General features: G+C 34.4%; 1 protein-coding gene across 1 annotated transcript in view; it reads right to left on the reverse strand.

Moving 5' to 3' along the window:
* Positions 1 to 1,394: 1,394 nt before the first annotated feature.
* The window catches only part of roq (roquin), a 74,346-nt gene continuing 50,131 nt past the window's right edge, over positions 1,395 to 25,609 (reverse strand). The window contains exon 11 of the mRNA XM_066398138.1: positions 1,395 to 1,412. The gene's annotated coding sequence lies outside the window, so the exon portion shown is untranslated. The remainder of the gene's footprint in view (positions 1,413 to 25,609) is intronic.

Here is a 25,609-nt window from a genome sequence, read left to right on the forward strand (position 1 = left end):
AAAAGTACAAAAGAATACTCCACGAGATCTCTCAAAGAGACTGAATAGAGTAAGTTTAGGAAATTCAGGTAAAAGAGTGTTTGCCCAGCGAAATTCGTGAGGCGAAGTCCTGTATAAAAGAGAAATCCTTTTCGGGTATAACGAGTGAAAAAAGACGAAGGGAAGACTGGTAGCAACGCGGTGTGATAATTTAAATACCGATCCTGTTTGCACGAAGGATAATGGGCCGCTATTGCCGGGACTACATTATTTGTTTAGCGCAAATGGCTGGAAATAAGATCCATGCAGAGCCGGAGAGTCTGCAAATAGAATTCCTGGTACCTTATACGTGTATTATTGGATGAGTTTTTTCGTTTGTGTGCTTTTCAAATTGAATTTCAGTGCTGAGGAGAACTCACTTTTAAATAAGATTTTTTCCAATACATACAGGGTGATTTTTTACGGCTAGTGAAACGACCTCGGAACGTGTCAAGGGTCGCTTAAATGAGGAGAGAATTGCAGTTTTAGGGACCCAATTTAAACTGCATTTCGTTTTGTTAAGCAAGTCCATGCGCATTTAAATATGTACAAAAGAACGGAATTTGTGACAATCGTCATTTTTTAGATATGAGGTAAAGATGTTCCATACTTTGGAGAGAGGATTAATTATTTTTCCTCTTGTTTTCCGAGCACTAATGCCTCACACGCAAGTAGTAGTTGTTGGAGCAATGGAATTGCGCTAGTTGTAATTGCAGTGTAGTGCAATTGTAGTGCAATTAGTTGTAATTGAGAATAACATTCACCCTTTACTAAATTTCAAACGTATACTCATAAACATATTTCAAAGCTATAAAAATCCTTGTTAACGTTTCGGTTACAAATCTGCCACCGTTATTAACAAATAGAGTTTTAAAAAATTACATTAAAATACATTTTGATATACTATGAGTTTTCGACTACACTTTCTTCTCCTCTCTTCTATTCGTAAAAAAGTAAAAACCCTGTTCAAAAAAAGAGGTCAAATTGTTGTGGATGGTCTAGGGCTGAACTATGAAGGAACTCTAAATAAGATAAAACTATCGATAAAATTGTACGTATTAATTTATTATCTAGGGTTACAAACTATAATATTTATTCTGTAAATTTATCAGGTATATTTCGAGTATATTCAAATAATATTAACGGTAATGCAAACGAAGATCCTATTTCAGTAAATTTTCAAAATTGCAACAAATGCACTTTCAAATATAACTTCAATTAATTGAAAATGTTATCCGCAGGATGAGTTATTTGTATGTGAGCAAATTAATTGACGTTTAATAAACCTTAAAAATTCACGATTACCTCTACATTTTGCTCACCTTTCAGCTGAACGGTAAGTAAATCACTTCTCAGTTTGCGAACTTTAGCAACTGCGAAGTGATGCTGTCTCCCTTGAAAACAAGTACGGTAATTAGTCAAAAATGGATAGGACGTAAAATACAAAAAAACCCTTTTATGTCTTCACCTAATTGTTTCCCTCGCGTAGCTGGGGCAACAACTTACAGCTGCGGGCGTAAAAGTTTTTTACGTCCTCGATCCTTTTACGTTACGTGGTTTTTTACGTAAATAAATTTTACATCTTTTTTATAAAATATTTATTTATGTGTAGAAGGATGAAAGATGACGATTACGCTCGTGGCGAACGCACGAGGGTCTATGCCAAGTATTATTCGCTCAAGGGCGTAATTCTCCTACGCTTGGTAATGGAATATAATTCCTACATTTAACTCGTTTTTTGGTTTTTAATTGTGTCAATCCGGTTCAAAAAGTGTGTGAACTTCTCCATACTTCGCATGATTTAATCATGTAGAATGGCGTAATAATTATAAACATAATTATCGAAGTAAAGTTGTTCGTAAACTCAGAAATATCTCAAAAATTACTAACCACCTTAATAATTTCGAGCATACATTCACCCAGCAATGACGTTGCATGCCTCGGTTACTAAAGAAATTTTAATTAACAACGATGCATTCCGGGGAGTAATTATTGGACCGGGTTGCACTGAGCATTCGATTTTTTTCCAATACCGTTATAATTTAATGCAGGGAGCTACTTTTTGGACTCTGTTGGAAGTCCCGCATAAATTACGACATTACCGAGGAGTAATCCCTTATGCTAATTCAAGCCTGAATATAATGTATCTATCTATCAATGTGAAAATGACTGCTGTAATAAAAGATATTTGAGAAATAATTCCTAAGAGGAAATTGAAATTTATTTCAAATTAAGGAGGTATTTAAAAATTTCAAACGTATGCTCATAAACATATTTCATAGCTATAAAAATTATACACTCTAAATAATGGTAAAAATGGGTACCAAAACGGCCTAATTCATGGTTTTCCGGAACGATAAACCCATCAACACATCCGAGAATCATAAATTGGGCCCCCCAACTTAATAAATTACTTAATTATAGGGAAATTAGAGATTCCTTATAGCAATGGACTGTCTTAAAAGCGAACATTTATCACCATTAATTACAGACAGAAAATTAACCGAGAAGGGGTACAAAAAAAGCAATTAATACTGCAATGTATTCTGTAGCATAAAAAAATCAAATATTTAGTTATCTTTGTATATCCGGGCAAAAAATTCAATTTTATATCCCCACTGAAGGCGTAAAAATCATTTAAAAAATCATGGCGAATTTATTAATAATTATGTGCCAACGTAAAAAGTCACTTTCATGACCTAATGCGTAAAAATCACAAAAAAACGGAAAAATATATTTTAATTTTTTTTTGCATCAGCTTTAGACAAATATAGGCATTGCATAAAGTCCACAAGAATGATTCTAACAATTTTTAGTGGACAAATATGAAAAATAAATAATTTCATAACGATTAAACATTCCCGCCGTACCCAAAATATCGTGTGCTCTCGTGACGTAAAAGTCTTATGCCGTCAACTGATTGTTACCATCGCATAGTATGGGTTTTCAGCTGCGGGCGTAAAAATTGAGTTTTATGCCCTTCAGAGTCAACAAATTAAACCTTTATAAATTACACGCATTCATCACCTAAGAAACATATAAGCGCTCTGTAATTGATTAGAGACAAACAGCAAACTAGGTCTAGTTATCAAATTTGCAGTCACTAGTTAATGAAAAATCATGCATTAATGGGGGTAATTAATGAATGATTTTGTATATTAAATGAACGTGTTAATACTCAGTCGACGGAAAAAGTGTATTAAAAACCTATTATGGGACCTGCACGACATCATATTTTATCACAATGACGCCCGGAGTACGTATAAAAGGAGCAAATAACAATCGGGTCTCCAACATCGTTTCGTTATCCTTTAGAAATTTAAACGATATAGGGTGGCAAAAATAATTCTCTTAATGGTTTGGTTGGATCGATATAAACCGTAAGCAGATTTATAGTCCTGTCCCTATCATTCAGTTGATCGATGCTCAGCTTGCCTACGCAGTTATTATAGTAGGCTCCAATAAAAACAAGCCTCCCTACATTATTAAGTTACGGTTAAGTTAAAAAATATCTTTTCCTCCATTTCACAATACTTAGTAGAGTTGACCCTGACAAACTTATTATTCTCTGTTACTTTTTAGATTTTATTTCATTAATTCTTCAGAAAATGCTAACAGATTATCGACAAACACTACATCGCTGAGTAGACAATAAAAAGACATTTCGAACAAGATGGTTTTCGACCCTTCTTCCATTTTGAAGTGTTTGACAACAATAGCAGTGGTGAGACAAGATGACAGTGACACTTTTGAGTCTTGCGTCAAAAGAAGTCCCGTAATATAACCGTAACTTAATGAATGAAGAGTGACTCATTTTTAATGGAACACACTGTATAAGTATTCATTTTGTTTGGGACTCGGCGTATCGATTCGATTAAGTCTGGAGGAGAAGGAAAAACGACAACAATAAGAAATCGCTTAGCGCGAGCAAACGACGTTTACACATACAAAACCGATAAATACAGATGTGCCCGTTCGGCACTCGCTCCTAATGGATCCCATAAATATCCCAAGAACGGAAGTAAATGTATCCCCCTTCCCCTTGGCTGCGCCATAGGGGTCTTTTCGGGCGCCATTTTGTATTGATTGGATATCGTTTTCTACTCGATTCTAAAATAGTTTATACGGACATACTCGTGTGAATGTTACTTATAACCATTTGTTGTAAACTCAACATTTAAGCTCATGATAAGTTGGTAAATTTGAAAGTTTTACAAGAAACTGGAAGAAATGATGCTTAGAGACTGCATATTGCATCCACCAACACAAAAATTCTTTCAGCTTCAGACTCGTAAAATTCTTTATGCAGAGTGTCGCAGAAACATTGGTACAAATGAGTATGGTCTTGCTAGGGGGTGGAAAAATAGTGCAATTGAGTTAAATGTTCCTTATACAAAAATTACTTGTTATTCTGCAAGGTCTATAACACTTTTTGTAACCTAAAAATGTTCACAGGTTTTTGAATAAGACAAATTTGTCTTCAATAATTTATGTTTAAATTAGCTGGTTGGTGGCCCTATAATATTAGCACGGAAAATTTAATTTGAAAAAATCCCAAAAACCGTTAGAGATATGAAAATTTTCTAGCATATACATATAGCTTTTTTATCTGAAAGAATTCAAAGAATCAGCAATTTTGTATAAAAATATTGAAATTATCAGCATTGGTAAAAAAGGTAAGACGACTTCTTACGTTAAGCATTGCATTGTAAAACGCAGGTGGCGACAATAAGCTAACTTGAAACAGATATTAATTTTAAACCTGGAAATTAAAAACTCTAAATTTATTGTCAATTTACAGAATAGAAAAAATTCTTAAACGCCCTGTAGAAAGAAAAAGGGTGATTTTTATGTATGGCATGTTTAGTTCAATCGTTCTATTTTTTAAGACATAGGCACCTTATACTCATTTCTAGAAATATTCAAATGTTTTAATTTTAAAACGTGGTTTTATTGAACATTATTGGACATATATAAAAATACGCAAGTTTAACCGATTTCTAAATTAGTCAACTTCGTATTCTTAATGATTTTCCAGATTGCAACGGTCAGCAGCGGCTTTGGATAACGCAATGGACTATTACTCAAGCTCGTAATTAGAGAGACAGTCATAAGAACTTACGGTTCGATTTTAATTGTTGGTAAGTAGGTACGTAGTACACCAGTAATTAAAACGCGATTTAATAATCAAAAATTGAGAAAAAATGTAAAACACCATTTTTTATTGCCTAGAACTATTTAATACCGCTAATGCAGAACGGCATAAAACCGATGTAGGCTTAAAGAGAATGGAAATGCCATTCATATGAGGGTCTCGACGTCCCTTTCCATTTAACATTTAGCAACAGTGTCAATACACGCAACAGAAAATTCTTCAGAAACAGAATCGTCTTGTCCGAACATTTTTCAATGAAAGATCATGAAAAACTCTAAAGTTTCTGTAACATGAGTTATTTCCTGTTATCTGGGTAAATAATTATATGACGTGGCAACACCGCGGAGAGTTTTGTTATGGTAATTGGAGAAGAGTACGGACGCAATCAGGAGCGAAAGCTCGGGAAATTTTTAAAGAGAAGATCAAAGGAGAAATTAGGTTTGGGGTAGGTCGAAGCTTTAAAATAAAAGAAATGTGTAGGAGGGTCAGTATTACACTGGAAAGGGGAAAGTTTGCGTTAATTTATTTTTTACTTATTTCGAAATGGGGTTTCGCAACAATGACGTTCCAATTTGGTTGTGTGTGCACAGTAACAACGTCGAGATACGAGGTACAAACCCTCCCGTCGTCATGCACTTTATATATAAAGCGAGCTGGTAATCCCCAAACTGGCACTTTTTTACATAAAATCTATCAAAAAATTCCTCAACCAATCGCGAATAGGGCCTCAATCCCTCTAGCTCTACCTATAGGCCCCGAGCGATAAAAATTCTGCCCATCTCACCCCCCTGCGCATATAGGCTATGTCCTTCCTTATCCTTTTTCTCGCGTATGCCGCCTCCACATACACTCACATACGTCAGAAAATCGAGGACGGAGGGGGTGGAAAAACGCCCCGCCTACGAAAAGTAAGAATAAGAAAGCGTTTTCTTATTCTCGGAGCTATCGGCTCCGTGGGGGCGGCAGGGGGGTGCCAGACGGTGGCTGACGACGTGTTTTATTGTACGGGTAGTGCTTTTAAAGTTGCACAGATTTTGAAGATTTATAAGCTATGAGTAAGAAAAGAATGTTATTTCTTTTTGAACGCCATGCACTCCAGTTTAGGGAGATAACACGACTAAAGCAAGATTGACTTTTTTTTAACTTAAATAAAATGTAAATTAATAGCAAAATTACAGCATTTGATTTATGAGAAGAAAAATCAAGAATCATGATTATGGGTCCTTCCCCGTGAAAAAATTTTTATGAAGAGTTTTATGTGAATGACCACAATACATCATATGCACAAAGATAAAATGCTGTACAGGCTACAAAATTGCCCGAGATCAATGTAGGAAGAGTTCTAATTTAAGAATTCTTGACAACGGTAGTATTGCCAAAGTTGACAACTTTTTTTCTTACCATTCACCATTTAGGAAAAAAGAAGATCACAACTATTTAAAATATAAACCAAACCTAGAGCAAAAGTTATAAAGTCGATTAAACTCCACAAAACTTGTCTATTTTGAGGTGGCTGAAAATCGAAAAATGTGATGCACATTTTTTTCTTTGTTTTCGCTTTCTAAACTTAATGAGAATACGCGTTTTTTTTTAGTAGAGACTAATAGATTAGAAACTTCTGACTATATCAAAAACAGTTGTTAAAACAGATGTAAAATATAAGAAAATACAAGTTTAATATTAAACGTATAATGTGGAAGTTTTGGATGGAAACGTTCATATAACTAAGATGCCGAATATATGCAGCCAAAATCCTCAGACACGTCGATATTTATTTTTTCTCGCGGTTTTTTTGATGGTAAATTCATGTATACGGGGTAATCCAAAAATCAAGTACAACCATCAACTTTGTTATTTTAAACGGAAACACCTATTTTTTATTCCATTTTTGAATTCTACGCAAAATTCTAAGTGTGTTTCATGTATCATGTCTACATAAACGCAACAAGCCTCGAGAAATTTACGATTGAACATATCAAAAACTAAAACTTTTGATTTGAAGTTGGTAGTCGTACCTGATTTTTGGATTACTCTGTATACTTGAATTTAATTTTAAAAAAAACTACAAGAAAAAATAAAAATCGACTTGTGCGAGGATTTTAGCCGCATATGTTCAGCATCTTAATTATATGGACTGTTCCATCCAAAACTTCCATACTATATATAAAAATCATTTTCACACATATTTTGGTAAAACGCTAAAACAATTTTATTAAAAATGGAAATTTGCAAGCAAATCTGTTTTACTGCAATTTCACTAGTTGCAGTTGATTATTGCAGAAAAATAGAGAACAAAATTAGGCATAATGAATCACGAAATAAAGCACATATTTGAAGAAATTAAGCAAAAAATTAAATTAGAGTTTAAAATATGAGTGATTTGAAATTGTTACACCAATCTTACCCCTTTTTGGACAGAGTGACTGTAAAATCATTTGCTGTAAGTGCGTAATTGCGCTTGCTTCATCAGTATTTTTTGTCTAAGTATATCCGAATAATAAAATTTTCAATTATGTTTTTTGTCGACCCACCATTCAGAACTATCAAAATTGTCATGAAAACTTATTCCAATACTTTATTACATCTTTTATTGCAATCGCTGGAATGATCTCAGAGCACATTTGCTTGCAAATTTCAATTTTGCAACTCTTACTTTCTTTATATTCATATCTGTCTTATCTTTTCTATTTTCATAACAACTTTTATTGTTCTAAAAAGTGAATCAAAGCCATATATAATTTTAAATTTTATTAAGTTAGAGAAAGGGCACCGATTTTACAGTCACTGTGTCCAAAAATGGGTAAGTCTTTTTTCATTTATTCCATATAGTATATGCATTAACTCACTTAATTCTTCCATTATCTGCTTTATTATGTGACTATTTTAGCTCAATTTCATTCTTTATCTATCTGTGAAGATTAATCGAATATCCGCAAATTTTCACTTTGATTCCGTTTTATTCATGACTTCATATCCATTGCACCCACATCTGCATAAACACTAAAATGTCCAAACTTAAACTATTTCTTGCAAAAAATAAATCTCGTACTCATGCAATTGAATGAGTGAAGTTAGAAATTTCCTGATAAACATATTTCTAATACACTTTCACGTATGATAAAACTTTAACCACCTTTATTTAGCAAAAAGGCTGCCACTGTTGTTTGTTTGTACTAGAAAAAACATCTGTAGTTTATAGCAAACCGCGAATTTTTAAAAGTTGGAATAGCATATACACCGAGGTCTCTAATAAGTGGTTGACCCATATTAACTTTTTTGTATTTCGACGAATTGAAATGATATTTTCAGTGTATGCAACAAATGAATGCGTTAAAATAACTACCGAACAAGTTTTTACCGTTTCCAATTTAAAAGGAAATTACATCAAAACTAGAGTTTTAAATTGGACACCCTATACATTATTTTTTTGATGGAGACTTTTTCGCTAATTTTAAAAATATAAGGCTCGATACAACTGTTTCTAATTAATACAACTGTTTTTTCACAAATGAAAAATATCTGTTTCATAAGGATAACTAGTTATACAAAAATTAGGATAGCGTATGGTCAGGTTAGAAATACATAAAACGTTATATTTTTGAGATCAATAAGAACAGCTTCACTGGATATAGTAACAATGATATATAATACAGGATGTGTCGGAATGATAATATCAAAGTTAATTAAATTTGAATTTACCTGAACTAACCATTTTTTCTCACGAAAGATGAAGTCTTTCGATGACACTCTGCCGGCCTTCGTCCTGGATTCCTTCTGGGACCACATAGTACATAGGTATTACTTGAGGAGAAGGATTATAGTTACATACCACGACGATGACTGACTTCCATTAATCGTTTCAATTTCCTGCTTATAATTTTATTTTTCTTCGGATTGCAACGTTTCCTTTCAGACATTTGTTCATTTGTATTTATTGTAATTTCCGCTTCGCCATGCTCATCATCAAGTTTCTTAAAAGATTGTGCGACTAGCATCGTTCCTCTCGTCATAGTATCGCGAAATTTGATTTTCTCTTTTCTTAGTCCGGTATAAGTATGATATGTAGAGAATACTCTTAATTCCGTAACAGTATTGCGTGAGATAGCGGCTGAGTTTTCCCGTCCTCGTATATTTAACTGGACCACGTTTCAAAAACAAAGACTTTTGACCCTTCCTCATATCTTGCCCATCGGAAATTCCATTCGTCCATAAGCTCTCTCCCTAGTAGCGCTTTTCTCTGTCCGCTTTTTTATGACTTTTATCTCTGTGTTATCCCTCATTGATGACAGGCCTAAAGCTTTGATAACCCCTGTAGATGTGGATCTATGGGAATATGCAATCATAATATTTATTCTCCCTTTTACAAATTCTTAACGCTGAATGTAAGTAGAATACTCAGCTGCCCCCTTTCAGAATGAAGCCACGTAGAAGAATGTGTATAGAATACGTTTAGTATGCTCTTCCTGTTGCAACCACCGTTAAAGCATTCGTGTATGTGATAAGTTTGACTCACGTTTCCACATAAAGCAAAAATATGCCACCGTTGAAAATGGTCAATCAGGAGTGGCCTTAAAACCGGAAATAATTTGAGCTAACCACTGGTCAAGCGATATTTTTTAAGTTAACTTTAGACAGTTGCTCGAGACATGAGTGATATTATGGTTCATGATGGAATGAAATTGCATGAATATATTATAAAATCGAAATAAATCGTTCTATGGGAAAAACTCAAAAGAAAAAGAAAAATTCTTATAAACGCGCGTAACATTCTCGCAGAGATGTGACGTCACAAAGCGGTATGCTGGGCTTTCACTGCGCGACATGCAACAAATTGGGGATTACGGGGGAAATTTGGCTTCTAAAAGCTTGCATTGTCTTTATATTAGCTAATTGTTCGCTAAGTTGTTTAGTTTTTGTGATAAAAATGGAAGAAGGTGTTCAAAAGTTAACCTTACCTTTGTGTTAAGACTTACAACAAATTTAAGGAATAGACAATGATAGTGGTGTACTACTTAAAAACTAACTGAAATTGACAAAGGACTCTTCTAGGAATTCTTCTAGAAATCATCTATAGGTAAACTAACATTAATGCATTGCAAATTCAAAAAAATAGTTTAATATAAGTATAGGATGACAAGCCTCAATTACTCAATTTATTACAGGTCCTAATTTACTCTGAAACTGATAAAAATATATAACCCTAACTGTTTCGTTAATTTAATAGGTTTATGGTATTCAATAATTAAAGAGTTTTTTATGGGAAAAATGAGTTTCCAGGACTTAAAACGAACTATATCAAAAATTCCTTTTAAAAAGCATTGAAACCCTGCTTACATTAATTGATACAGGGTGTCTCTAGTCTACCACTGTTACTTGTTACATTAACCTAATTTATCTTAGTCTCACAATTGACGTTTTTGGAAATACAGAGCTTCAAAGTTAAATTTTTGAACGCTATTTATGAAGGTTTAAAATATTCAAAAACTAATAAAAAAAGCTATAAGAAAGTGAATTGGGAAAATGTTGTACTATGATTGGTCGATTCAAATATTTGTCTTTCACTCAGTGTTTATGCATCCAAAAGCAAATTGTTAAAAAGTCCATAAAAATTAATTATCAAAGGCGATTTTCTACACCTGTAGCCACTACATTGATTGAGATCAAAAAACCGCGCACCAAAGTATTTTCTTTACAGATTTTTTTACCTGTTCAGCTTCAACAATGTTTTCATCTTCTTTCAAAGCAGCTGACCAACCAATTAGATATGTCAATAAAAGTTATCCTTAAACAAAGGAAAGTTTAACTTTCTATGAAAGTGCGAACAATAGGCATGAGAAAGTTAACAGTAGAGCCTTATTCCGAAACTTGGCAACACAGTAAGACGCTGTCCCAATTAGCCTGCTCGGGACGCCTCGCCGTCTAATTACCCCTCCCCCTCAGCTGAAGGTCAAGGCCGCAAGAACGGAGCGCGGTCTTCGACCCTTCAATTAAAAATCTTATTCAAGCAGGGAGAATTTTTTATTACGTGCAGTCTTAAGGGGTCTCATCGATCTCATTTACTTTTATATAGGTCAAATAAGTGACTCCTTCAAGTTCTTCCGCTATTTCGTGGTGTTGCAAAGAGTCTTGTAGACTATTTTAGATCATCGAGAATTAAGGGCAGAGGGGAGGGGGAGAAGGAAGGGGGTCGACTGTGTGGGATTATAGGTAACAAATTAAAGGACTCCCACGTGATTGGATATGTCATAACTTTGTTTCTAAGGTTTCCTGGGGAATCGGACAAATTAAAATTCAGCTATTCCGAGCATCAACGACAAGGCTGAGACTAACGCCCGTTATTCATAAAATCCTAATCTTAGAGCTTTGATATCCAATTTCGCTTGATGGTTTATCAGCAGGTCCTGAAAAATCCCATCTGCTATTCTCTGCACGCGGTATCCCGGCAACAAACACTCCTATATTTCGCACTTATCCTTCTTCGAACACTTAACCCGCTCCCCCTCATCTCCCGTTTATATCCAGGTGAAATCGCGAGGCAACGCCCGTTCCCTTCGGCATCGATCAGGGAAGCCTCGATGAGGGCGCATGCCCGGATGTGCATGTCGATACGGAGTGTTCGCACACCTATGTCATCGGCAAGGGGTTGCAGATACGTTTTCGGGATGTTATCGTTTTTACGAACAGAAAGTTTGTCATCGATTAGGTTAGTTCAGGTTAGTCATCGATTAGGAGATGAGGAAGGGTATGGTGTCCGTGGTTCGTGATCAGAATGTTTCATTCACCTCCAGTTGAATGGATAATGACATTCCCTCTCAGTCAGACCGATTATTTGCTAAATGTCATTTAAATGATTTCTAAAGTTCCTGAGTATTTGTAAGAATCAAATTGGTATTTGTTGAAGATTTATAAAAATTCGATGGGGAGCTTTAGTTTGACTTCGCATTCCAATTCACGGCATAATGTAATTTTCTAGCCAGTTGAGTTGGTTTAAAATAAAGTCAAGCCCAAGCAAATAGGTTCCATACGTTTGAGACCGAGTCTCCATTTCTCCATATTTGGGAGTAATGCCTCACACACACGTATAATTTTTATAATCAAAAAAGATGTATAAAAATTCGCAACAAGTGTTTACTGGAAACCAACTCACGTAAACCGTTACTTGAATGAATTCCAACCATCCAATCATGATAAAAAAAGGATTGGAAAATTTCTATGTTCTAATGAAAAATGTCTAACAAAATTTCAATGTGGAAAAGAGATGCGTAAAAAAGTTTTATGGGAAAACAATTATCGTAGTATTAATTTTATAGGCATTTTTTACACTTTTGAACGGCCTATAACGAGGAAAAGTCAAAATAGACCTATTACAACCCTTTTTATACCATATATGGCAGATACATATCTGAGATCAAATAAAACGGTTAGGAGACAAATTCAATGGTAGAAAAGCTTTTGGAGCAGAAACACACTGCATTCAAAACTTACAAAGACATAATCACAAAACAAATATGAACAAATAAAAATTGGATATAAAATCCCTTGCGAATGTGAAAAATTTTATAATGCAGAAACCTCTAGATTTTAAAAAATAATCATTAAAAACCATCAAAACTACTCTAAAAATAAAGAATTTCACACGTCAAATACAGTGCGTTCAATATAAGAATGTCCAGCGTGCGGACCTCGTAAGCGATAATAGATCTAGACTTGGTTAATTAACAGAAAAATTGCGCATTCAAAGCAGTTTCACGATGCAAATCGATCTACAAAATTATTTTATTGTTTTAAGTTATTTCGAAAAAATCGAAATTTTCGAATTTCTTTGTATTTTTTTCAAAGTTACAGAAAAAGATAAATAGAAACTAAACTCGGTTTCTTCTTGCAGTTTTTATGAGTTTTAACATGACAGTTTTGGTTTCATTCTGTGACATTTCACTTCTCAAGAGTAATCATCAACTTTTTTTAATACGGCCCTGGTAAATTTTTTGTCAATTTTCATGCAACATTGGTATATGAAATATCAAAAATTTAACTGCAGGCATACACAAGAAAAACGCAAATTATGAGAAAAAATGCGATGGCATTTCCCATTCAAAAGGTTTATCATCGTGATGTACGAAAGAAAATGGAAAGTTCGAACATTCGCTTACGGAAAGGTACTGTTATTTTCTTATCAAAATAGTATGAGGCTCGAGGAAACATTAACACTTTCCTGAGAGAAGCAAATAATAAAATGCTCAAGGAGCCAGATAAAAAGGTAGGCTGTATCCATGACAAATCAAACGTTCTCTTTGGAACAATGCAAACAAAGGCAGCAGCATAATTATTATCTTCTTCCTCCTCTCGGCGAGTCCTTTTACCCACCGTTTCTCGACACATTTAAAAAACTTGATACTTTTTCTGCCCGGGTACACTCCACTAATGGACTCTTTATTCGGTGTATGGTAATAAGCGCCAGACTGCCTTCTGTGAGCCATTCGAGTTGGAAATGATGTATTCTTTTATGACTCGGAGTAAGCGATATTATTTTCGCTATCGAGTAAATGGAATTTTAAATTTCGGACTGAATATGTCCGCATAGAAAGTTACACCGAAAGGGTTAATGAGGAATTTAAATATGCAAACGCCGCTGCTGGGAACATCGAAGGGCACGTCGAGTTTATGGGAGTTTGCCCCGACCAGGTATGAATACTGTTTTGATGGCTTGAAAGGCTAAAGGAGAAACGACATGCGAAAGGGTGCATTTAGGGAATTTTAAATACCTCGTTCTATATTTCCACGGTGCTAATGCATGCCGAAGGAAGTTTTCGCAAACGCAGCAAGGGGTTGCTCAAAATTAGGCACTGTTATTTCCCTTTTGAGGAGCACATTTGCATAATATCGCCTCGGCTCTCATGCCAAAAATTTCTCATACACTTTTATGCAAGCTCAAATTTAATCTCCAGGAAATTGCTTTCCAATAAAAAGCATACGTAAGGCCGAACTTTGGGACGAAGCGAGCAGAAAGTCAAACAGTTTGCTGTTTTGCTCCCAAGTTATTTTCATTTTAAAAGTCGGCAACTTCGAGAGCGTGTTGTGTATGTTTACGCAGGCAGAATGAATATACGTGATTTCCATAAACTTTTAATTTTTAAAGACGCTTTCTTGCTTCCGATATAATGTTAATGCCCCCTTTTAGTTTATTGCTTGTCCACTTTCATGGCTCCGTTAATGTAGCAAAATTTCCAAGGCAATTTAAGTGCGGAATTTTTAGCGTTCACGCAGAAATAGATGCAACGAATATGAAGTAACTATTGAAGTTATAAAATGGAAATTCGTAGGCAAATCTGACCCGCGATTATTCCGATTATCGCGGATAAATAGGGAATGGAAATGAGTGTAGGTAGCCGCAAAATAAAGCAGATAAGTGAAGATATTAAGGCAACAATTATGTTTGACGATAAAATGTAAGTCAAAGTTAAGATATGGGATAAACGGATTAAGCAAAACCTGCCCATTTTTAGATAGAGCGACTCTAGGTGGGAGGTTCTGCGACTTTTTTAATTCGTTTTCGGAAAGTGATTTTACAGTCACTCTATCCAAAAATGGCCAGGTTTTGTTTAATCCGTTTATTCCACGTGTTAACTTTGACTCACATCTCTATCGGTAAAGTAAAATATTTTTTATTTAATATCTTCATTTATCCGCTCTACTTTGGAGCTATTCACGTTCAATTTAGTTCTCTATCTCTCTGCAATAATTCGATACCGATAATTACTTCATATGCATTACATCTACAATACTTTTGCGCAAACGCTAAAAATTCGAAACTTAAACGGTAACCATCGCAAGGTAATCTTACCTGAATTTCTTTAAAGAAGGGAGTCTTCATATGGGCGAAGTATTTACTACTGTGCTCACCTGGGACGTACTAAAATTGCTGTTTCATCAGTACCCACTGGGTTTGCGTCAAGCATCAATCTCCTAAATATTCAAATCTCTTATTCAATGCAGATTAAATGCTAACCTATTTCAGGACAGCTATTTATATTGGCAAAGAACACGCTGATTTGCAATTATGTATATCTTATTTGATTTACATATTGCATTGTGTCAAATGACAGTAGGACTGCTGACAAGTGTTCGCTTGCTGCTAGACTTCCTGAGATGGTTTATTTCTTGTTTATTGTGTTGCTTATTGTGCAAATTCGAATTGTCTACTTATTCCAGGAGCAGAGATTTCTGTGAATTTCAAGATGACTATTGCTGTTTCAAGAACGGCCTGATGTTACTTTACGAGTTCGTGTGTAGTCATTATGACCAACGAAACCCACATGTCCGTACTGTCCGTCTATCTCTAAGTCGGGGTCCATATTACTATAAATTTCATCCATTTTACTTTATCTCTTGTTACACGCCTGCCTAACCAATTTCTACTAATTGTTTTCTGCCATACCCTCTTAACCTATCTGAAAATCGTCATCGTCCGTCGTTCCTTGTGTTATAAATGTAGAGTGATTCTCCAGGAAGTCCTTGGGTCGATTGCGAGAAAACCACAATTTGGAAAAATCTGGAAATCGGGGGATGTCCCTAAGCCGCTGGGGGGCACACGTTAAAAATATTTTCAAGATGGCGGCACTTCCGGTTATACCGGAAGTTGATATCGACTCGTTTATTTTAATAGAACACCCTATATTTTATTGCATTTTTGGACTCTAGGATGAATTCTGAATATCTTTTATATGAAACGTTTCACGCTTATCCTTAACCGTTCTGGAGATGTTTACACTTAAAAATGAAATTTGATAGTTGCAGTCATTGGTTAATTTGGTGATATTGTGAAAAGGGAAAGTTGTATCGCTGCAATTTTTTGAGGTATTGCTAATAAAGAACTACTTTAGCCACATATGCACTCAAACTCACGAGATAATATACAGAGTATTCATAAATAATTTTTAAAATTGATAATCACAAATCATTAAAAAATCCTATTTTTTAATAGGAACTCCCATTTTTCTTAACGTCATCGTTTTAAGCTCGAAAAACACTTTATGTTTTAATGCCTATACCTAAAATCAACCGTTTCGGTTTTATTAAAAAACAACTTATTTCATACTCTAATACTTTGATAGATTTCATACCAAGAACAAGAGTTTTTAATGATTTGTAATGGTCAGCTTTAAGAATTATTTACGAACACCCTGTATGTTGTTTCACGAGTTTTACTGCATACGCGGCTAAAGTAATGGTTTATTAGTAATATCTCAAAAAACTGCAACGCTACAACTTTCCCTTATCGTAATATCGCCAAATGGATCAATAACTGTAACTGTCAAATTTCATATTTAAGTGTGAATATCTCCAGAACAGTTAAGGATAAGTGTAAAATGTTTCATGTTCGCGGTGTTCAGAATTCATTGTAAAATCCAAAAATGCAATAAAATATAGGGAGTTCCGTTCAAAATAAGCGAGTCGACATCTACTTTCCGGTATAACCGGAAATGCTGCCATCTCTAAAATATTTTTAACGCGTGTCCCTAACGACTTAGGTATATTTCTCGATTTTCCGATTTTTCCAAATTGTAGTTTTCCAGTAATCGATCGAGGGATTTCACGGGGGACCACTCTGTATATGAATTTCTAAACATTGTAAACCATCAAATTTATTCGCCAATTCTTTGTCACTTTTTAAAGCTTGAGCCCCGATATCTCGAGAACCCGTGGAGCAGTTACTTTAAAAAACAGCTCAAATGAATCGTGTGCAATATCACATTTACTTTCTAGGGGGATCACTTTGAAGCCTATTATCGAGATTTTGAAGGAGACTTATAATAAAAATTCATCAAACTGCACTTGGAAGACTTCAGAACTCCCCATATGAGGCATTTAGGGTCACCCTAAAGTCTATGTCAGTCGATTAAAATCCGTAGAATAAAATTTATATCTGAAGGTAAATTTTAGATAAGTTTGTAAAAGGGAAAGGTAGACTCGCGAACAAACTGGAGCAGTGGTTTCTTTAGTAGGGTCAGTTCTTCAAAATCCTGCTAAACCTACATGTAAAATAACTTAGTCAACGGTTACGCTTTATCTACCAGTTAATTGGTAGCTAACAGGTGTCGGTCCCTAATAAAATATTGAAGAACTAACTTTAAACACACCCAAACATGAACAGCAAAATGGCACAATTCAATGGAGTGTTATAGAGACTACTTAACTTCGATGAATTCCGTAATTTTTCGAAAAAGTAATGACTTGCTTTTTTGCGGATTATTGGAAAATGGCAAGCGAAAGGGGCTTTCCAGATGAATAAGAGTCTAAATTTATTTTGCTTCAAACTGCTTTCTGACCTGAGTACTTCACTTTCTCTATATTAAGGCATAGAGGGGAAAACTGATCTTTTAATTTGATCCATGAGGGTAAACCACGTTCATGCTATTTAAAGTGATAGGCTGTCTGATGAGGTAGAGAGAACGCTCTGGTCTTAAAGGTAAATTTACAAACGATACGATTAAGGTAGTATACACAACAATCAGCATCATGGGTGAAATGAAGATTCTTGTCCTGCATATCGAATAATGAGTGTGCTTATGATGATGATTATTTCGTCCTATATTAACGCATCCTTGAAATAGTAATTTTTGTAAAAAAATACGTAATGAATGATTTTATGAGACGAATCGGCTTCTTTTCGATGAGTTTGAACTGAAAATAATTTCTCCCGTTATTATATCATCATATACATATATATCATAATATATCAAATTTCCATGACCGACTTCGGAACTATAGTTAAATGACACGATTTTCTTTGAATATACGCAATGTATTCTGTCATCATTATTTAATTCCAGACGCAATTTAAGAAGGTTTTGCGACTTTTCAAGCTTAGAATTAAAGATTCATTCGCGGTTTCCTCAGAGATTCTCACGGCTCACTTAGTACGTTGTTAAGATTCACAGTGGAAAAAACCCATTCCATTGGCTTAGAAAACACCATAACTATCAAATAGATATTTTTCATCAAATGAATTTGTGCTGCGTCTATCACTTTAACGCTGATGAGAATCCATCATAAAGATCAACACTACTTAAACTTGAAGTTAATATCAAGTCATCCAAGTTGTTACGTTTTTGTCGCATACCTGTGAACTCCTCAAAATCATTGAATATAACAAGTTTCAACAAATCTTAACTCGCTCAAAAATTTATTTTATCTAACCACTACAAAGTTAAGAAATTTAGATAATATCGGGTCTTTGCTTTAAACCTTCCCTTGGTGCGGTTTCCATGCTTTCCGTTATCTCTAGTCAAAAAGGAGTAGAAACAATCGCTGACGATGGTGTTGAAAAGACGTCCAGAGCCATTATCACATTTTTCCCTGACAGAAGCTCTACAGGGTGCTTTTTGAAGAGTTCAGGTTTTATGAGAAGATGTTGAACGTGCTCACTCTCAGAAATGGAGATAACCCTTTAATACACTTAAGGGTCACATATTTCTATATACATTCTTTGAAACAGCTTGATTGAACCAGCAGATTTTCTCTGCGAGATGAACATTTTATCAGAGTTTAGTAAAGTTTTCATTATGGTCAAGTATAATCCACGCAAATTCAGCACATCTTGATAGTGAAGGATCTAATCAAAACTGCATTCCCGATTATACGTAACAATCAGGCGAAAATCTTTGGTCTCGTTAATCAGGTTTGATGAAATTCTCACTTCTTTCCCCACCACTCTCAAACCTCCAATCTGGCTTGGTTATTTGTTCGTTTATTGATAAGAAATCCTTTACAATACGCCACTGGAAAGCTACCTACCATAAGAGAAACCAGTCACACACAAAGATATTTAAATCAAGTCCATGACAGGCTTTAACTGTATGTCCTATTTGCAAATAACCATTCCCTATTCTAAAACACAATCGTACATAACTTCTGGTATTCAAGCCGGTAAAATATGAGATGTACAACAGATTATGAAGCGGGCAGCTGAATTATCTCTTCTTTGGCTCAGAATTTTATCGGTGAAGGGATTTGTTGTTTCTGTGTGGTAAATGAAGTCATTGTTTGCCATGAATGAGCAATACATAAAGATGGCGAGATGAGATTGATATTTCTCAACGTGGAAGTGTCTCTGACTGTTACATTTCGAATGCTTTGCAAGGGTTCAGTAAAGTGTAAACTAACTCAAATCACCCTGAATAGGAATCATCATTCTCAAGACGTTCAAAGGCAAAAGCAGTGGGAAAAAAGAAATGAAAACAATTCTCACACAATAGGCAAGACAAGTTCGTAAATTGCGAGACAATCTACTTGTAGAGAAGCTTTGCGGCAAATTGCAATAAAGGTGGCAGAACTGAGATAAGAGAGAAAATTTGTTTGCCATTGCGGTATATTTCTATGCTGTTATGGTGGTTTTAGCCGGCAAAAATGCAAAATTCAATTGGCTTTTGCCTTGTGTGTAAGTGTCGTCGTCCATAAAAGCTGTTTTCTGCTGGTTTATGGCGTCCCAATGACAGTACCTATAAGCCGAGAAGAGCTTTTTTCATTTGAGTTTTTCTGATGCTACAGCATTGATAAGTACCACAATGCTGAGAAAATCGTAATAAGTAAATGTTCGAAGTATGAACAACCTGAACTGAATTTTATTAAACCACAATAAATAGTTACAAGACCGGAAAGTAGTGTTTTAAAGGGCGAGCCGCGTAGATTCCAGGGCGAGCCGTAGGTGAGGCGTGGAAACTTGGACAGCCCTGCTAAACACATTTTTATACGACCTTCTGATACATTTATTGTATTTGAGTGTTTACAATCTCGGCATTTACGATATTTGTTTAGATAGTAAGATGTATTTCCCAGTTGTTAAGACTTACAGAATTTACTTATCCTCACAGAACGGTGAGTAAGTTACGTAAAGTACGTTTACGCCTCATTTTCTTCTAAGGAAGTATTGCAATAGTGAAGGAATAATATGAAAAATATTGCTAAATTCTTTAAGGAGTTAGCATTTGCTCGTACATAGATACCAGAGCGGCTTAAAAAATAATTTAAGACCATAAACAAATTAATTGCAATTTATTTAATTGATCTTTTATTATGTTATGTTTTTTTTTCTAACTTAGCTCGTTACTTTCTATTTTACATTTTTTCCTAACTTTTTTGGCACTTGTTAAATCGCGCCCCTATAGGTCTCTAGTTACTCTATTTCAAATGCTGCCGTAGTCAATAGAATTTATCCTTATATAAATTTGATTTCTCTGCAATTCGCTGAAGCTTAATACGTTTAAAATTGACTTGACTGATTGAAAATCTTATTCATCATATTGTTAGCAGGTTAGTAAGGGCGAACAGACCGAAGGCTTTTGGAATACGATTTTTCTGAACATTTAAAAGATGTTGATTTCAGGACAAGACAAAATGTGGTTCATGTACGATAGTGCACCACTACATTTTAGTTTAGTTGCACATTAATTTCTAGGTAATTAGTCTAATTGTTGGATAAGAAAACCAGAACAGCCTGCAATGCCTCCTAAATTACCCGATTTGCATCCTTTAGATTATTTTTTGTGAGATCACTTAAAGTCCTTAGTTTATAAAACGATGAAAACCGAAGTGATCCAAAGTAACGGAGATCTAAGAAACAAGAGTTTAGAGTCATGTGCCATTATTAAAAGTATAACTGGTATAATGGAAATAATTCGCTAATTAATGTTCAGGAGAACGAATGCACGTATTTTGAAAGGTGCTGATCATTTTCAATAATAACTATAAATGTTATTAGTTTATTATTAGTAATACACTGTATTTCGAGAACTTAACCGTTACAGATCCATGTGAATGCAAACTTTCTAGCTTAAAATTATTCATAAATTCCCCCTTAATGTTTACTTATATCTATAATAAACACCCTGTATTTGGCTTATTCTGCATTACCTGTGGTAATAATAGTAAAAGGATTAGTGTTACTCTGCCTCTACCTGGCCCTCATTTCTGGCACTTGTTGAAGCATAAACAATTTTCAATTCAAAACGCGCAGCAATATTTGCAACAGATCCTCCTTGGGAATGCTCGCTTCCAAGACATTCCGACTAATAAAGGACCCTGGAAATGTAGATTTCATTTCTGCTATGGCACATAAAAATTTATCAAATTTCGCCGGAGCATCGTGCAAATACGAAATAGCCGAGTCATAGTTTTAATAAAAGTGAGTTGTGCTTTTGGGATTCGAAAATGTGAGTTTTTCACTATGATTCGTTTTTTCCTTCTACTACCAGTACCGTTTCATATGCAGTCGATCGCTGATGATTGCGCTTAGGGGAAAGCCACTGGTGCATCTCATGACTACAATACAATTTCAGGCATGTTAATGTCCTTGTTGTATGTAAATGAAAAAATCTTAAATCAAAGTCTCCGGGCTCGTTTCCCTACGACATGGGAAAGTCCTATTATACAAGTACAAAAGGTCGTATTTTGTTTGAAGTTAGTTTGCATACCGTATGCAGAGGCTACGGCTTTGTGGCTTAGGGGAAAGAGTTGAGAGTCTCATACTATGCATACCAACCCTACCGTTGAAGTTATTTAAGGTCTCGTGTATGGTGAAAAACTTGGGCACATAAAAAATATTAATTCCCATTCTCGAAATTGTTTTCCTTCTAAACCAAAATAATTCAGGAAATCTCATATATTCACATTAATTTCCAGAAGAATTTTCTTGAGCGAATATTAAAGTTGCTATTGCCCTGGAACTCAATCTTGCGATATAGGCTTATACTAAAAATATAAGAAGACGAGAAGAGCACCACATACTGAGATTTTTTACACCTTCCTACATGAAATACTGAATGCCTCTTCGCAACACATGTTTACGTAATAGACATTCTCTTAAAAATACTTGAAAAGAATCCTAGAACCTCGTTATCCAAAACAAAGCAAGTTCGGCCTACAATACGAAGGTTCTTTCATTCTCGTCCACTGTCTACCAAATAAATAAGAAACAAAGATATGTTATATGGGATCGTTCCTGTTTACGATTTGACAAGCAGTCTTGTCGTCTGCGAGATTGATTTTAATAAGAACATGAAGTAAAAGCGGGAAATAAGCCGATATATCCAGGAGAGGGTTCCCCCTAACTCGATTCCGCCCCCACAAATCCATGGGAATGTCAAGAAATAATTGGTTTGCTGATGTGAAGGTTTTGGGGCATCTGGTTCTCAAAAATGCGTTTTTGATGTTGGCCAAGAATATCCTTGATTTGATAATAGTGAAATTTAAAAAATTAAATAATGAAAATAACCCAGTACACGTATAAAAGTTTGGCCGGGCGAATGGACATTGCTCGCTTGACCTAGAGAGAAAATAAAGAAGCAAAATCTCTAAAAACGTAGAAACGTAAAATAAATGGATTATTGATGCCAAATATTGTGAATGAACAAATCGTCCTTAACAAGTATCCTCCCCCGTGCTTCTTTGGCATTTTTGAACTCTGACCGTTATAAAAGAATCCCGTTTTGGACGAAACTGCAATTATAGTCAGATTTGTTTCACTTTTTTCCATCCATTAAAAAAAAAAGATTTTCCCATCCCATCTCCTGAAAAATTTTCTCATTAAGTAGACATTCGTTGAGCACTGAGATACTCGAAAAAATACAAAATTTTGGAAAAACGTTCGTTACTCTCGGTGATTATTTGAAAAGGTAATGAGACATTGATACTTATACCTATGCTTCTATCTTCAACTTTATTTTTTTAATATAAACATATTTTCTTACGAGTTTTAATTTGTGCTGAACCCGTTGAAATTAATGATTTGTTACACGTGTGGAGAATATCAACACATCTATGAAAAAAACCGATTACAGAAATGAATCCGTAAGTCTACGTAAGTTTTTTTATGCAACTCTATGTTCTCTGAAACGAGTTTCAAAAGTGGAAAAAATAATATCGTCTTCAAACCTTCTACGGTTTTTCATATTTTCTCTTAATTAAATTACATTTTTCTGTTGCTGTGATCATACTAAGCACCAAGTACAAATTTCAACGTAAAAAATTTTTGAAACATTGCAATATTCACCTTTTTTCCATATAAATAATATCCGTGGTTAATGTTTATAAAATAGATACTGCATGCATTTGACTAAAATTAACCCAATTTTGCAAATATACATGATGTTGCAGAATTGCACGACACTATTTGAGCTATGTATTTTTTGGTACAAAATAAAGAAAAAAGCTTATATAAGCATGCGTCCGATCACGATTGGTAGCGGAGTTGCAGGGTGTTAAAAATGAAGAAAAAACTGTTTTTTTTATTGTATTTCATCTACTGCAGATAGAACTTTAAAATTTTATATGCGTATTAGGTAATAGAGGCTGCTTAATATGAGTGTAGATTTCCTCTAACTACTCTATTACACTCTAACTACTCTATTACTACTCTACTATACAGGGTAGTGTATTTTCGGGCGTCTTAAAATTCTTTTGAAAAATTTGTTCGTACGCCACTGCTGTATGTTGTATGTGTATGTAAAAATTTTTATTAAATAATACAGCATTTATGCCCCAGTATGTCTATAATGAATTGACTTAAAATACATATGATTTTATGAGCTTTCTTTTTTATTTTGTACTAGAGAATACATATTTCAAATAGTGCCGTAATTCTGAAACGCCCAGTATACTTCCTTTAAAACTGTTATTATTTGTACTTTAGACCACTGTACCGAATAAAATAATATACGATACAAGTCCATTAAGTATTGTTACAGAACATTTTCCAAAATAAAGAAATGAGAAACTCATATCGTCACTAGTCATCTTCTGCACTCGTGAGGTAATACTCGATGACAATTTTACTAAACTAACTATCCAAAAACAGTAGAAATATTGAGCAATAGGTGTTTCGCAAGAATGGTGACCTCGAATTTCTTGTATTAATATTCTAAAGAATGAAATCTATAACCCTTCACTCCAAATCAATTTTAATGATAGATATGTTCGATAAAAGCTCATGCAATTGCGAAATTGGTTGTCAGTTTGACTTGGCGGTTAATGCTTACACCATTTGTTCTTAAATTTCTGTTCGGAAACGACAGCAATTCATATTAGTTTATAAACATTTTTAGACATGCAAGTAATTTTTGATAACGTAACTGCGACTCATGCGCAATAGCAATATAACTTTAAATCTATCCATCAACCTCGTGTCTAAAATCAATGTTTTATAAATGACTACCAGAAGCTAATAATTTTATACTTCTGAATCGATGAAGTTCTAGCCCAATAATTGGAATATGCAGATTTTAAAATATAATATTAGAATTCAAGAAGAACATCACAGTATCAGGCACGGTAATATTCGATTTACTGACTACAAATCGCTACAGCGGAGCATAAGACAAACTGATCTATCCGCACAATATGAAATAAAATATTAAATAATACAGGCAGCTCTGTAGATCTACTTAAGCTTGTCTCCATTTCAAGGGCATAAATGTACTATCCAGGACAGATTCAAAATCTCGAATATGTCCTAGATCCTAAGATATGTTTCCAAGCCTCTCTAGCAAAAATTACGGGATTTTATTTTTCACAAAGTTGAAGATTGCTATTGAAAATATCTGTGAATCTATAAAAGGTTTTTAGTATAAGTTTTGCATGAAATTTATAAAGTGCTAAATAAAGATTAATTTCCAGTTTCCAGTTGAAAATGGGCCCAAAGTAAGTGGGCTCAATGTACTGGGTGTTTCTTTGTATTTAGAGCACTTCTAATGAGTTCAGTATAAGAGATGGTAAAATATTTGAAATATGAAGATTGCAAGACTACTGCAAAATCGCTATATATAATTGCATGAAACAAATAAAGAACTTTGCAAATTGAATTAAAAACACCCTATATATTTTTCGATAATTGGTCCCTTTTTTCGTTCTGATCTTAAAAATATCTAATACGTTGATGTTGGTTCAGCCGTCTTCGAATTATTCACGTTTATAAATCGTGAATATAGCATATTATTTCATAGCACGTAATCATCGTATGTAACTGCGATTCAGTTTACCGATTAAATGATTAAATGTTTTCAAATTATTTGCACTTATAAATCGTGAATATAGCATATTATTTCACAACACGTAATCATCCTATATAACTGCGATTCAGTTTCTAAACCAATTAAATGATTAATTTTTTTCAAATTATCTGCATTCGTGAATATAGCATTTAATAACACGTAATCATGATAACCACGATTCAGTTTATCCAACGATTAAATGATATAATGAAATCATGATTTATAAATGCAAATAATTCGAAAACGGCTGAACCAAATGTTAACATAGGTATTTTTATTATGCGCATATTTTTGCAGTCATAAACAAAGATCTGTCGAGTTATGGGAAAAAAAATTTGAGGGTGTTTCATAATTCATTAGAAATTTACCAACTTTGCACTTTTTCATAAATTTC

Source organism: Euwallacea similis, chromosome 17 (assembly GCF_039881205.1).
Source record: "Euwallacea similis isolate ESF13 chromosome 17, ESF131.1, whole genome shotgun sequence".
In the NCBI taxonomy this organism is placed as follows: domain Eukaryota; kingdom Metazoa; phylum Arthropoda; class Insecta; order Coleoptera; family Curculionidae; genus Euwallacea; species Euwallacea similis.